The 12,567-nt window shown below is 60.6% G+C and overlaps 1 protein-coding gene across 8 annotated transcripts in view; it reads right to left on the reverse strand.

Annotated features, from left to right (window-relative positions):
- The window catches only part of ADGRG1 (adhesion G protein-coupled receptor G1), a 39,280-nt gene extending 28,430 nt beyond the window's left edge, over positions 1-10,850 (reverse strand). For 2 of the 8 annotated variants that reach the window (XM_047835969.1, XM_047835965.1), the window contains exon 1: positions 10,731-10,850. The gene's annotated coding sequence lies outside the window, so the exon portion shown is untranslated. Of the gene's footprint in view, positions 1-1,435; positions 1,604-3,329; positions 3,773-10,730 lie in introns of those variants that run through there. The other 6 variants (XM_047835963.1, XM_047835962.1, XM_047835970.1 and 3 more) reach the window with 4 other exon arrangements.
- Positions 10,851-12,567: the final 1,717 nt, after the last annotated feature.

A 12,567-nucleotide genomic window follows, 5' to 3' on the forward strand; every position in this document is an offset into this window, starting at 1 on the left:
AACCAGAGGGGAACGAAGCCAGGATTCTCCCCAGGTAAACCGGCCTTGCTGTCTCTGTGGGTCCTGACACCCTAGCGGACCGTGGGCTCGGCAGTGGCAGGGATGGGGTTTGAGACAGGGGCACGTGCCCTCTGGCACCCAGCGCGGAGCCCGGTCTGGTCGAGGAGCCCCCTCCTGACTGAGGGGCCAGGAGAGCACAGTGGACGAGATCTCGCACTCTGCAGCCCCAAAGACCAGCACTTACTCATGGGTAAGCCTCCTGTGCCTCAGGGTCCTCGTCTCTCAAGCAGGCGCACCAGGGGCACGTGCCTCACAGGAACGAAGGGTGTGCGAAGCGCGGAGCCCAGGGCCCAGCGGGGTCTGAGGCCGGGAAGGGCCAGGATGTTCCGGCCCCGGCCAAACCACTGGGATCCAGGGAGAGTTGGGAGGTTAAGGGACCCGGGCAGGTGCCTCAGCCCACCTGTGCTCAGGCAGCCTGGCACCCGGCAGGGGTCACATACTGGTGTCCCAAACTCCTCCCACACCCTCAGTCCTGCTCCCCAGCAGCCCGGGCCCGACCCCAGAATCTGCAGGGCTCCTCAAGGGCCTCGAGGAACTCCTGGTGAGGCATGCCGACCGGCGGAGGGTAAGCCTGGAGAGGCGGAGGCCCAGCCAGCCCCTCCCCGCTGTTCGAGGGACCCCTCTGTGCCAGCCCTGCCCCACCTCCCACTCGCCATCTGCCTGGTCCCTGGGCGCCTGCGTCCCTGATGATGTGCTCACGTGATGCCCCATCTGCCGTGAATCAGAAGGCAGGGTCCACAGGGCCTCCCGAGGACGGGACTGCGGGTGCCAGGCCCGCTCGGGCTCTGGTTCAGGGGGAGGGGCGGCACTGGGCTTCGGGGCTGTGTTGCCACATTTTCCCATCTCCCCACCTGCACCCCGGACACCCCCACTGCCTCCTCCACGCCCTGCCTCAGAGCCCTGCCCCGACTCTTCCCCCCTGCCCTGTAGAAGCCCACCTGTGCCTGCATCCCCCAAACGGGCACTGCCCCCAGCACCCACCACCCAGCACTTACCACCCACACGCAGCTCTTGCTGAGGATGAAGCAGCCTGTGGCCTGGCTCAGCTGGAGCACGGTCCACGTGGCCCCTTCGTGGCTGTGCCTGCCCCCCTCACCCCTCCCGTCTCTGTCCTGCCCGGCCCTGCTAGGAAGGCGATCCCCGCAGCACAGAGACCCCACCACTGCTCTGCTGCCTCTTTCATCCGCTGTCCCTTCAGCTGAGCAGCCACCTCCCCCTCCGTCCCCACAGCCATGAAGCTGCCTTTCAAGCAAGAGCCCTGAGCCCTACAGCCTGGGCTTCGGGCAGCCAGGCCACGGCGCATCATAGCCCTGCCCTCCCCATCCTGTTGGGGTCACAGCCAGAGCACCCAGCCCCCACCCAGCACCCATCTGACCTGGCTGTTGGCTGCTGTGCTGCCCACGTCATCCTGCCATCCCTCCTCTGCAGAGCAGATCGAGACCTGCCAGCCTGGCCCTGCAGGCTCCATAAAGTGACCCGTGCCAGGTCTCCAGGGCCATCATCTGCCCCATTTCCAGGCTCGCATCATTCCGAGCCCTTCTCTATGCAACTGCCTCTGCCCGAAATGCCCCGCGCCCCACCCTCCCAGAGGCACACCAGCCCTCTCCGCCACTCTCCAAGCCCAGCCGGGTCCTCCCAGCCCAGAAAGTCCTCTCCCCCTCTTGGCAACATTTTGACACTCCTCCGCCTCAGGTCCTAGCTATCTTGTTTGTCTGTGTCCCTGACACGATGGGGTGTCACGGCCAGGCTGACCACCCCCTGCCCAGCGGCCCAGGGCCCTGAAGCCAGCAGCAAGAGTGTGCACAGGCCGCCCGGCACAGCGTCTCCCTCACAGGCTGGGCCTGGGGTGATATCTTTCACAAGCTGACACTCTCGGAGCCAAGCCCCAGGACCACTGGAGGCAGGGCATCTATCATCATGCCTACACACCCATTTAGCAGCTGAGACAACTGAGGCCCAAAGAGAGAGGCAAGGCAAGGTGCTGTGACTGAGGTGGACCCGTATCTCAGGTCCCCAGGGTCCCCACAGCAAAGGGGGATTAGGTCTGGCCTCAAAACGAGTCCAACCTCTAGATGTCGGCAGAGAAGGTCCCCTAGGACCCTGGCCTGGGCTGGGGAACCAACTCAGCAGCTAGCGGCTCTCACTGCCAGGAGATGCTTCTTCCCACTCAGTCTCCAACCCCAAGAAAGCACCTCCGCCCTCAGGGTACCCACAGTGAGGGGGCAGGGGCCCTGGCGTTGGGCCTGGGCCACCCATGGGTTCTAAGACACCTTGTTTATCTCATTCACTGCCCCCACCCCCAGGATATCATACACACAGCAGGCACTCAATAAATGTTCAGGTGAATAACTTCTTTGGCCCTCTGGAGCTGCAAAGCCTGTTCTTACCCACCCGCCTAGGCCAGGCCGGGACTGCTCCAGGCAGGATGGGCATTGGGGGGTACGGCGAGAGGTGCCCCCCAACCCTCCTCAGTAAAATGCGCACCAGTTCCTCCTGTGGGGCCACCAGAGACCTCAGCTCGGCACCGCAGGAAGGAGACTGGTTGGGGAAGAGGGAAGAACAGGATCCAGCAGATCCCCCAGGGCGGGCGCTGCGGTAGCACCTGGAGAGAAAGCCCTATCAGTTCCACACAGATGGGGGCACCGGGGTCTGGAGGTTAGTGGGCAGGGGGCTCCAGCCTCAGCTTCCACTGCCCCATGTATCCGCCCCTAGTTCTCAGGACCCTCTCTCACTCCCCACGTTCAGACCCCATGGCCGGGACTACCTCCTCCCGAAAGTGGCCTGTGTGGTGAAGAGCCAGACTGCCCCTGGCTCACTTGGGGACCCGGGACCCAGCCCTGGACATCTGTGAGCAAAACTGTCCACGAGAGTCCTATCCTCCCTCGGACTGGACCCCGGTTCTTTATCCCTGGACTTGGTACCTGACGTTGGGTAAGCCACCTGAGAGCCTTAGCTCTCCCATCTGTGCAGTGGGAGCAGGAATGGGGAGTTGTCTCACAGCCCAGAGAGCAGACCCCAGCTTGCTGGGTCCTGTGACGATACCACTCTGAGCCTCAGTTTCTCTAGTTAACAAAGGACTGGCGGCTCTGAGAGATTCCATCCTGTGGGGCCCCGTTCCCTTCTCAGACACCTCCCTGTCCGTCTACCCCCAACACTGGAGACCCCGCACAGCAGCGTTCATCCGGGCTGGCTGCCCCCAAGAGGCCTCCCCCTACCCTCTGCCGCACACCTCCCTCTTCCCTCCTGCTGTCACACCCTTGATCTGGTACCTGGTGCCGGAGGAAGGTCCTGTGTGGGACCAGGCAGCTGGAATGCCTTTCAAGTCCCACTTCAGAGGCTTAGCTCCCCAGCCAGGGTCAGGCTGCCCCCAGTGGGCAGGCTGGTGAGTGTGGGAGGCACCCAGCTCCTCTCTTGCAGCAGAGCAAGGCGGGCAGGCAGCTGCGGAGGCAGGCGAGGCGGCGAGGCTGCGACTGTTTGTGGGGGGACGGCCCCCTCCTGCCCCAGTCGGGCTCCTCCCTCTTCCCTAGCTTGGCTGGGATGACGGGACCATACGTGAGTCACAGATTTCTCAGAGGGGGCAGGGCTGAGAGAGCTCAGGCGGTGACCCTGGGGGATGCCCGTGACTCAGCGCTGGGCAAGGGGGCACCTCAGCCTCACCACCCACCGATCCTGGCAGACAGGTGCCAGGCTTCGCGGACAGACAGCCCCGCCTGGGGATAACTCTGCCTCCCTGCCCTCCATCTGTCGCTTCCCCAGGGCTCTTCTCCCCAAAGTTCCCGCAGAGAGGCTAGGGTTGCCATGGTGACAGGCCACTCAGATGCTGCCCACCGCACTCCCCCCCCCCCCCCGCCCCCGGCCCCGCCTCAGGCCCAGGCGACAACTGCCCCTTCCTGAAGGAGAGTCCAGCCTCCTTAGCAGCAGACAGGAGCCGGCGCTGACCGGCAGAGCGGAAGGCACTGGGGGAGGGGGGGTGTCAAGTGGCTTGGCATGTGGCCACCCAGGCCACGCACAACTGACCACCTGACCTTGAGACTTCCTTGAGCCTCAGTCCTCACAGCAAAGGGACTCATCTCGATGCTTCCCGGGCTCCAACATTCTAAGACTCCCGTTCTAGATTCTGAGACCCCAGGGGCTTCCGGAAAGGTCCCTGTTAGTACATCTGCTGGGCCAAAGGGGAAACTGAGGCCCGGGTGAAGAATCACTCCTGCTGGCTCCAAAAGCTCAAGGGGAGAAACTGGGATTGGGGCTGATGCCTACATTCCCTTCTGGCCACTGGCCTCTGTCAGCAGCTCCCTCCCACGGTTAAGGTTAATAGCCACCCTAGGAGTCAGGAAGCTTCGGATGGCTCGTGGCCCGCCCTGCGCCCTGTGGAGCAGGGACTCCCTGTCCTCTCTCATCCCCACACGACTCCCAAGTCAAAGGTGCTGTAAGAATTTCACAACATAATGAGGGTAAGTGGTGACAGCAATAATAATAACAGTAATAATAATGATTACATTTACTGACCACTTACTACATTCCAGAATCTTGCCTCACACCACACCATCACCATAGCACCACAGGACAGTGGCGAGGAGGAAAACACATTGCTCAGGCCAGTGCCCGGCACTTGATGAGCCCTCAGTAAATATTTGCCGTGAATGTGGCGACGACAAAGGGAGAGCACAAGGCTGAGAAATGCAGCTCAGAGAAGGGAATTAACTTGCCCAAGGCCACAGAGCTGGGAAGTGGCAGAGTGGGGATGCAGGCCCGGGAGGTCTGGCTGCACATGGCTCTCCCGACCACTCATGAATCCAGCCTCCCCAGACCTCTGGCGTGGGGCCTGGGCACAGCAGGTGCTCAGGGCACCGTAGGCCCCTTCTCTCGTGCGGGGATCTGCATTCTAAAAGAGGGACCTGAAAAAGTCACGTGATATAGCACGAATGGAAGTTTTTTAGGCAGTCCAGGAGGCCGGGGATCTGCTGCAGGGGAAATGCAGCCCTCACTTGCCTGCATAGATCCTGCTGCAGGGAGGAGAAAGGCAATAAAGCTCATGGTGGGGTGCAGGGAGGCCCTGATGTCAGAGCTTCCAGTGAGCAGCGCTTTGCTCTCCAAGTGATCAGCCCCCTGGCGGCCTGTGGCGGATGCCCAGGGCAGGCGGGCACTGTAGGCACTTGCTCATTGCTGGGCCTGGAGGGGCAGTTCACACTTGGCGGGACGAGGTGGGGGGAGGGGGGAGGGGGCAGGAAACAACAGAGAATAAAAGTGGGTTATCCAGGAAAGGATGTGGGGTCCCTGACATGCAGTGTTCCTGAGCAAGTTACCACCTCTAAGCCTCAGGGTCTCCAAGGTCTGTCCTTCAGGGCCAGGCCACCGGTAGCTGGGGCAGCCTCAGCTGTTCCCTGGGGGCCACGCCGGCAGGGAAGCAGGCCCTCCCGAGACACACACACACACACACACACACACACACACACACACACACCACAGAGGGTGCTGACCAGCGGGACATGAGTGGAGTGTTGGGGGCGCCACTCTTTCCGCATGAGGCAGGGGCACCCTAAGCTGGACATCTGAGCGAGGGACTCAGAAGCCAGGAGCCAGCTGCCACTCTGGCCACACAGGAAAGGCCTATGTGGTGGGCCGGCCAGGGTAGCAGAGAGCTTGCCAAAGCTCTGTCTGCCCTGTCACCACCAGGCTTCTCAGAGACCTACTATGTGCTGGGCACTGTGCCAGCCTCCAGAGCAGGGATGGGCAGCAGGCCCACCCAGCCCCGAGTCTGGCTCACATCAGGGTGATGTTGGGAGTTCGTTACTGGTATCGCAGAGCTCCCAGCCTCAAAAATGAGCAACCAAGTAAATTATTATTAGTTACAATAGTACCTATTATTAGTACTAATAACAGGACTGCTAATAGGTACTGTGTCCATAGGGCTCACTGTGTAAGATGCTCTGTTCTATGTGGATTATTCTCATTTCATCCCCCCGAAACCTGTGGGCTGGGTGCCACTGGTATTTTAGAGACGCAGAGTAATTCCGGGAGGAAAAGCCTGATTTGGACTCTAAGGATTTACACCGGCAGTGTGGACAGAGGGCAGGTCTGGTGGGGCGTGGAGGACATGGAGGCAGAGGGAGGTGTTGGGGGGACACTTTGATCCAAGAAACCAGAAGCAGGGCTAGGACCCTTACCCCACACACATGAAGACAGAGGGAGAGAAGAGATGTTAGGAACTGCCTTGAAGATTGGGCGGGTGCTGGATGGGGTACAGAGCTGGCAGGCAGGGAAGAGGCTGCCCTTGGATACGGCAGAATGGGGGTGCCCCCGTGACATGTGGGGGAGCCTTCCAACAGGCCCCTGGAAACACATCGCTGGGGCTCAGGGGCTCAGGGCTGGGATCCCCTAAGCTCAGAGAAGGTCACGTGCATTACTGACTAGTGACAGAGGCCAGAGAAGGGGGAGGGAGTGCCAGAAGGTGAAGGTGCAAAAGGGTCTTCATTTTGAGGGATGGAGGAGAGGCTGGAAGCCCGGGCTCTGGGCTCAGGCCAACTAGCTTCTCCTCCCGGCTCCGCCAGCTGGGTGACTCAGGCACCGTCTCTCCAGCCATCCACCTTCTCCCCTATAGAGTGGAGACAATGCTGATAATAATTAACAAGGCCACATGCATAAAGCAACACAGCCCAGGCACGACTGAGCACCCCTGATGTGTTTGCAAGGGCTTGACTATCCAGAGCAGGCTGAACATGAAACAGACACAGGGCTGCGACCATGCGTGGCCCCCAGGACAGGGATAAGCCGACCGAGCTCCACGGAGCCCACTGTGACAGAGCCGCGAGGACAGGCTCTACCCTTCTCCGTCTCTCAGCCCCCAGCCAGGGCCATGTGAGTGAGCCTTAAAGACGGTGAAGAGCTGTGCCCACCTGTGGGAAGGGTCACGGGCAACCGTCACCTGCATGGCGGTGGGTTTTTATTGGACAGGAGCACTTGCAGCCCAGGCTTCTCCCTTTGCAAGCTGAGTGGCCTCATCAAGCATTGAGCACCACGCCTGGCCGTAGTAGGTGCTTGATAAATAATGGCCAATGTCATTGCGGTTATCATAAGGTCAACACAAATGCCAAAGGCCTGGCCCTCCACAGTTTGTGAAGTCCGCTCACGTCCAGCATCTCCTCTACAAAACAGTGGTGCTTGTTCCCATTTAACAGAGATGGAAACTGAGGCTCAAAAAGAGAACCTTCCCGAAGCCTCACGGAACATCAGCAGCAGAGCCAAGACTTGAACCTGGGGTCCTGGGATCCAGACCATGTGCTTTGTGGCCAGTACTCCCAGACACCTCCCTGTTCATTCCCGTGGGAAAGCCTCCTGGCCACAGGCGCGGGGGCAGCTGTAGCCCCATGATAACACCATCTCCCGTCACACCCGCCCCAGGGCCCGGCAGGGATGGCATTGCCCATGTGACTCAGCTGCCCTCACAAAGGGAGCTGTGTGCCCTGTGCCTTAGGCCTGCCTCCCCCACCCGTGCTCATCCCCTGGCTGGAGGAGGAACAGGGAGTCCGACATATCCAAGACTTGGGGAGAGCAAGGGGCACTGTAGGCCATCAAAATGTGACAAATCTAATAGAGATTCAAGCCCAGGCTTGGGATGTAAGAGGTCGGTGCCAGCTTCCAGAGGGAAGGCAAGGCCAGGCACACAGGAGGGTAGAGACCGCCCAGGTTCCACGCCTGTTTTTCTGAGACCTTATTTGGAGCTCCAAGAACAGACTCAACCCAGCCGGCTCCCTTGGGGGTGGAGCTGAGGCACCTGCCCACATTTACCTGCATCAGATTTCAAAAGCTCTGGAGCTTGTGGTCAGGGAAAAGACACTCCCCGATTGCCAGCAGGGCTCCTGAGTCTACACCTGTCCCCAGCACTGCTCTTTTCCCACCCCTTCCCCCAGAAGGCTTGAGACGCAGAACCCATGCACCCCTACTGAGCACGGTGTGCCAGGCAAGTGACTTGCATTTTCCTCCCACAACTCTAACAAGGAGGCCTTGCCCCATGTGCTGGAGGAGGAGACTGAGGCTCAGAGGGGAAAGGGAGCCAGCCCAAGGTCACACAGGATTTGAGCCAGGATCTAACTTCAAGGCCTGAAACTCCTCCAGTCCCTCCTTCCTGGTTCCAGTAGCATCTTGACCTCATGCGATCAAGAAGTGGCCTTGGGCCCAGCACAGACAGGCAGGCAGGCAGACAGCCCCCCACCCCCACGGTCACCCTGTTCCTGTCCTGCCGGGAGGGGACCGCTACAGAAGGCAAATGCTTACAGAGTGCAGACTGGCTGGGCATCCAGGGACCACCCCTGCTGACCTCGCCAGGAGGCAGGCACACCTAGGTGCCCAGCGGCCTGAGACAGAAGGTAGACAGAGCTGCCACCCCCTCTTTCCAGGCATGACGGAATGTCTGACCTCAGCCCAGCCTCCAGTTGCACTTGGCAAGAGGGTTGGATCCAGCCAGAACAGGCCTGGAAGGTCATTCTGGCCACACTCCCGCCTCTCAGCCTTCAGAAGCCCCTGAGCCCAGGGCAAGGATGGGCCCACCAAAGATGGACCCCAAGCTCTCTCCCCACCCCACTTCCATGCCCGGCCAGCCCAGACCACGCTTGCCATGGGAAACAGGTGCAGGGACAGGCATGTAGAGGCCTGGATTCCTCAAGGGAGGCCCTAGCCATCTGTAAACATCAGCCCCCCACCCCTTTGTAGCTCCGGAGATTGGAGCTAGGTGGGCTGGGTGGCGCCTTCCCACTTGGCCTCCGGAGCCAGCAGTACAGCCCCTCCTCAGAGTGACAGCTGGGAGGGACCGCTCTTCCCCTTGGAACCCCGGGTGCCCTGCCCAGGCCTGGGGGAGACCCAGCGACTGGGAGGCTCCAAACTGCCCCTCGCTCCACCTAGACGCCTCTCAGCACGGTCCCAGAGTCCTTCAAATAGCACAGCACGAAACCCAACACCAAATTGTTCCCCTCTGAGCTTTCTGTGCCTCAGTGTCCCCAGGTGTAAAATGGGGACACCAGGCCTTCTCACAGCAATAACAGGTGTTGTCACTACCCCAGGCTCTCTTTTAAAGGCACCTTCCCTCAATGGGGTGAGGGGTAGTACCCGGAAGAGACTTCTGACTCCTCCTCCTCCCTGTTCAGACGGGAGGGCTGGGACAGGCCACCAGCTGATGTCTCCGCGGCTGTGCCCCTTCTGTCAGCAACCCCCTGGGCCCTGGCCTGTGAGGTTTGGGCGGCAGCTGCTTGGACACCCAAGACTTAAGCCAGAGGCCTCTGGTCCAGCAGTGAGGCGTTGTAGCTCCCGGGCCAAGGGAGGCAAATGCGGCCCGGAGAGGTCTGGCGAGTACCCATCAGGTGGCACAGCAGTGTACAAAGAGGCAACATTTGCTTTGTCTTGACGATGACTACGTGCCATCTCACTGGACTGCCACAGGGTCCCCAGGGCCCGGGATCTCGCCTTTGCACGGGGCTGTACAATGGTGCTGGCTGCAGGAGGCCCACCTGGAGAGTCCACAGGAGGGGGCCGCAGTTTCCTCACCCGGGAATCCGGCTTGCACGGCTTCTCTTTCAGTAAAACAAGGAGCCGAGGTTGGACATGTTTTGTGGACAGCCCACAGAGCGCCCCGCAGTGCCTCCCGGGAGCACCGCCTTCTGCACATGCCTCCTTCCCAGCAGCCAGGCAGCTGTCGGGGTCCCCCCTAAGTGCGGGGGCGCAGCTGGCTCAGGAGGCATAATGGAGCACAAATGACAGCCACTCACTAGTGAGGGCTGGCTAATTAACAGAGGGATCGTGGGGGGCCCGTTTTGCCACCCACACACCGCAAGGGAGCCGAGTGGGTAGGAGCAGAGCTGGCCAGGAGCCAGGCTCCTCCCATCTGCAGCCACCCGCTTCTTGTCTGGCTGATGTGTGGGGCTGGGAGACCGGGAAGGCTGCGGGATGGGGGCACGGGGTGGGGGGGACCTGCTCCACTCTGTTTTCAGACCGTGGCCCTTGCCCAGCCCCCTTGCCCAGCCCCCCTCTGGGTGCAGAAACCACCCAGAGAAGGAAAGCCTGGCCCTAGAGCCCAGGAGGCACAGCGGGGCCGGGCCCTTGCCTCCACGGCGGCTCTCCTGTCCCCGTGTATCCTCAGCCACCATATAGGGGTGTCATCGCAGAGGCCTGAGGGGTCCGGAGAGAGGCAAAGAATCCTGGGCATGGGCCCGGTCCCCTCCACTCGGCTGACCAGGGCGAGGCTGCCTTTCTCTTCCTTGTCAAAAGTCACATAACCTGGGCCAGCCTGCTCCCAAACCGGTTTCCCCTGGGATCCCAGGAGGAAACAGGCTGTGGGTGGCTGGAAGCAGGCAGAGGCCCTGGGTGCAGCCTCCCGCCTCCCCACATAAGCATTAGGGCTCCAGCCTCACCTTGGACCTCAACCTTATGTAGTCGCCCCGCCAGCTTCCCTGTGCCAAAATGACCACCACGCCTGCCCGGCAAAGGTTGACCTCAGGACAGCCAGGGCCTCCGAATCAACCCAGGACCCTGCGCAGACCAAGGGCCAGGCCTCCCACATGTCCTCAGGGCATTGAACTAGACCTGAGAGCCTGCCGAGGTCAAGCAGGCCAGGCTGGGAGTCAAACTCTGCTGAATTTTCCTGTCCCGTCCTCCACCATAAACAGCCAACAGCAGTTTCTTACCTCTGAGTCTGGGCACGCCAGGCGCCAATGGCCGGACTCTGCCTCCTCCCCTTCCACCTTCTCCTAGGGCTCACGGGCACCCAGCGGGAGCCTGTCTGGGCAAGCTGTCCCAGGTAAGGCCCCGCCTGCCTGTCTTGCCATTTCCGGTTGGCTGCCACCTCCCTCTGTCATTCCTGGATTTCCCGGCAGGCACTGACCTGGCCCCACTGGGTGCTGAGCGCCCTCGCCCCTGGCCTCAGCCTTCCGTGGGTTTTTGGCACTTCTACTGAACTCGTGGGCTGCTGGCCCACCCATGGCCCCCGGACGAGCCTGGGGGAGTCACCTCTGGGGGATACTGCCCCATCATATGTAATTACCACCTCTGTGAGTTCCCTCCTGCCTCCTTCCTGAGCTCAGGCTCCACCTGAAGCCTGGGCCCAGGCTCACCTGCCTATAATAAAAACAAGTCAGCAGACCGAAGCTGGCTGGAGGCTGGAGGTGAGGGGGTGCGGTGGGAGGATGGGGAATGGGGTACACAGTCTCTACTCTCAGAACATCCAGCCTCCTGCAGGACACAAAGCAGGAACTGAGTCAGACAAAAGGTGGGGGCAGGGATGGGAGCTTCTTCCTAAGGAGTGGGGGGCAGCTGCTCCAGGTACCCACGGGGGTACAGAGGCAAGTGGTCCAGGCAGGCTCTGCCCCACCTAAGAGGCTCCCATGGGGGCCCTGAGAACACCCCTCCCAGCCTCCTCCTGGACCACTGGCCCCTAGGCCTGCCTGGCCAGCCCCAGCCCCAGCCCCACCCTTTGGCCTCACCTCAGACCTCCAGTTCTCCGGGCACGGAGGTCTTTTCAAGGTTCTTACAGCCAGGAACCCCTTTCCCCAGGTGACTTCTGATTCCAGCCCCCACCTCCGGTATCCTTAGTATCGAGACCTGAGCCATCACCTCTTCCAGGAAGCCACCAAGGCATCAACTCACTCAACAAAGCCTGTATGCTGTGCCGCTGTGGACTGCCCTATGCCCTGGAAACTTCCCTCGCCTCTCCCCTCCTCTCTATCTGTGTGCCCTGCCAGGTCACCAAACCCGAGCCCCGGCACAGGCCCAGATGCAGAGAAATTCTGAGTGACTGGTGGATGACAGAGGAAGTGTGGGAAGACGGAATGGCTGATGAGCAGGTGGGAAAGCGGACAGGTGGATGGACTCAGCCATGCATTTAGCGAGTGCTTATTGAGGACCTGTTGCATGCTGGGCACTGTTCTGGGCTCTGGGGATACATCAGCGAACAAAATGCAAAAGTCTCTGCCCTCTTAGAGCTGGAGGGGGAGATAAAGAAGTAATTAATAAGCAAATAAATGTGAAATATATCCAGTGGTAAGAACTATGGAGCAAAGTAAAGCAAGTGGAGGGGAAAGAGATGGAAGAGAAGGCTTGGTTTCACCTCTCTCTGAGCACGGGCTGAACATGGCAAGGGAGGCCGACTGCACAATGTCTGGAGTGAGAGCATTCCAGGTGGCAGGGACAGCACATGCAAAGGTCCGGTGGTGGGTGGGCACTTGCTGTACCTAAGGAACAAGGAGGAGGTGGGCAGAGCTGAATGAAAGAAGCAAGGTAGACATGAGAGGAGGGAGGTGAAAGAAAGCCGGATAGACAGATGGACAGAAAGGGAATGGGGTGGAGCCAGGTCTGGACAAGTGTTAGAGAACTCCAATCCCAAGGGTTAGGCCCTATTGGCCACAGCTCAGACCCACTGGAGTTCCTCAGATCACCCCCTCACCTCTCTTCCCTGGGCAAATTTCCAGCTGCTACACCGCCTCTGCTCTGCCCATGGGCACACACGCATGCCTGCTTTGCTCAGCA

This window comes from Prionailurus viverrinus, chromosome E2, assembly GCF_022837055.1.
Source record: "Prionailurus viverrinus isolate Anna chromosome E2, UM_Priviv_1.0, whole genome shotgun sequence".
Taxonomy (NCBI): domain Eukaryota; kingdom Metazoa; phylum Chordata; class Mammalia; order Carnivora; family Felidae; genus Prionailurus; species Prionailurus viverrinus.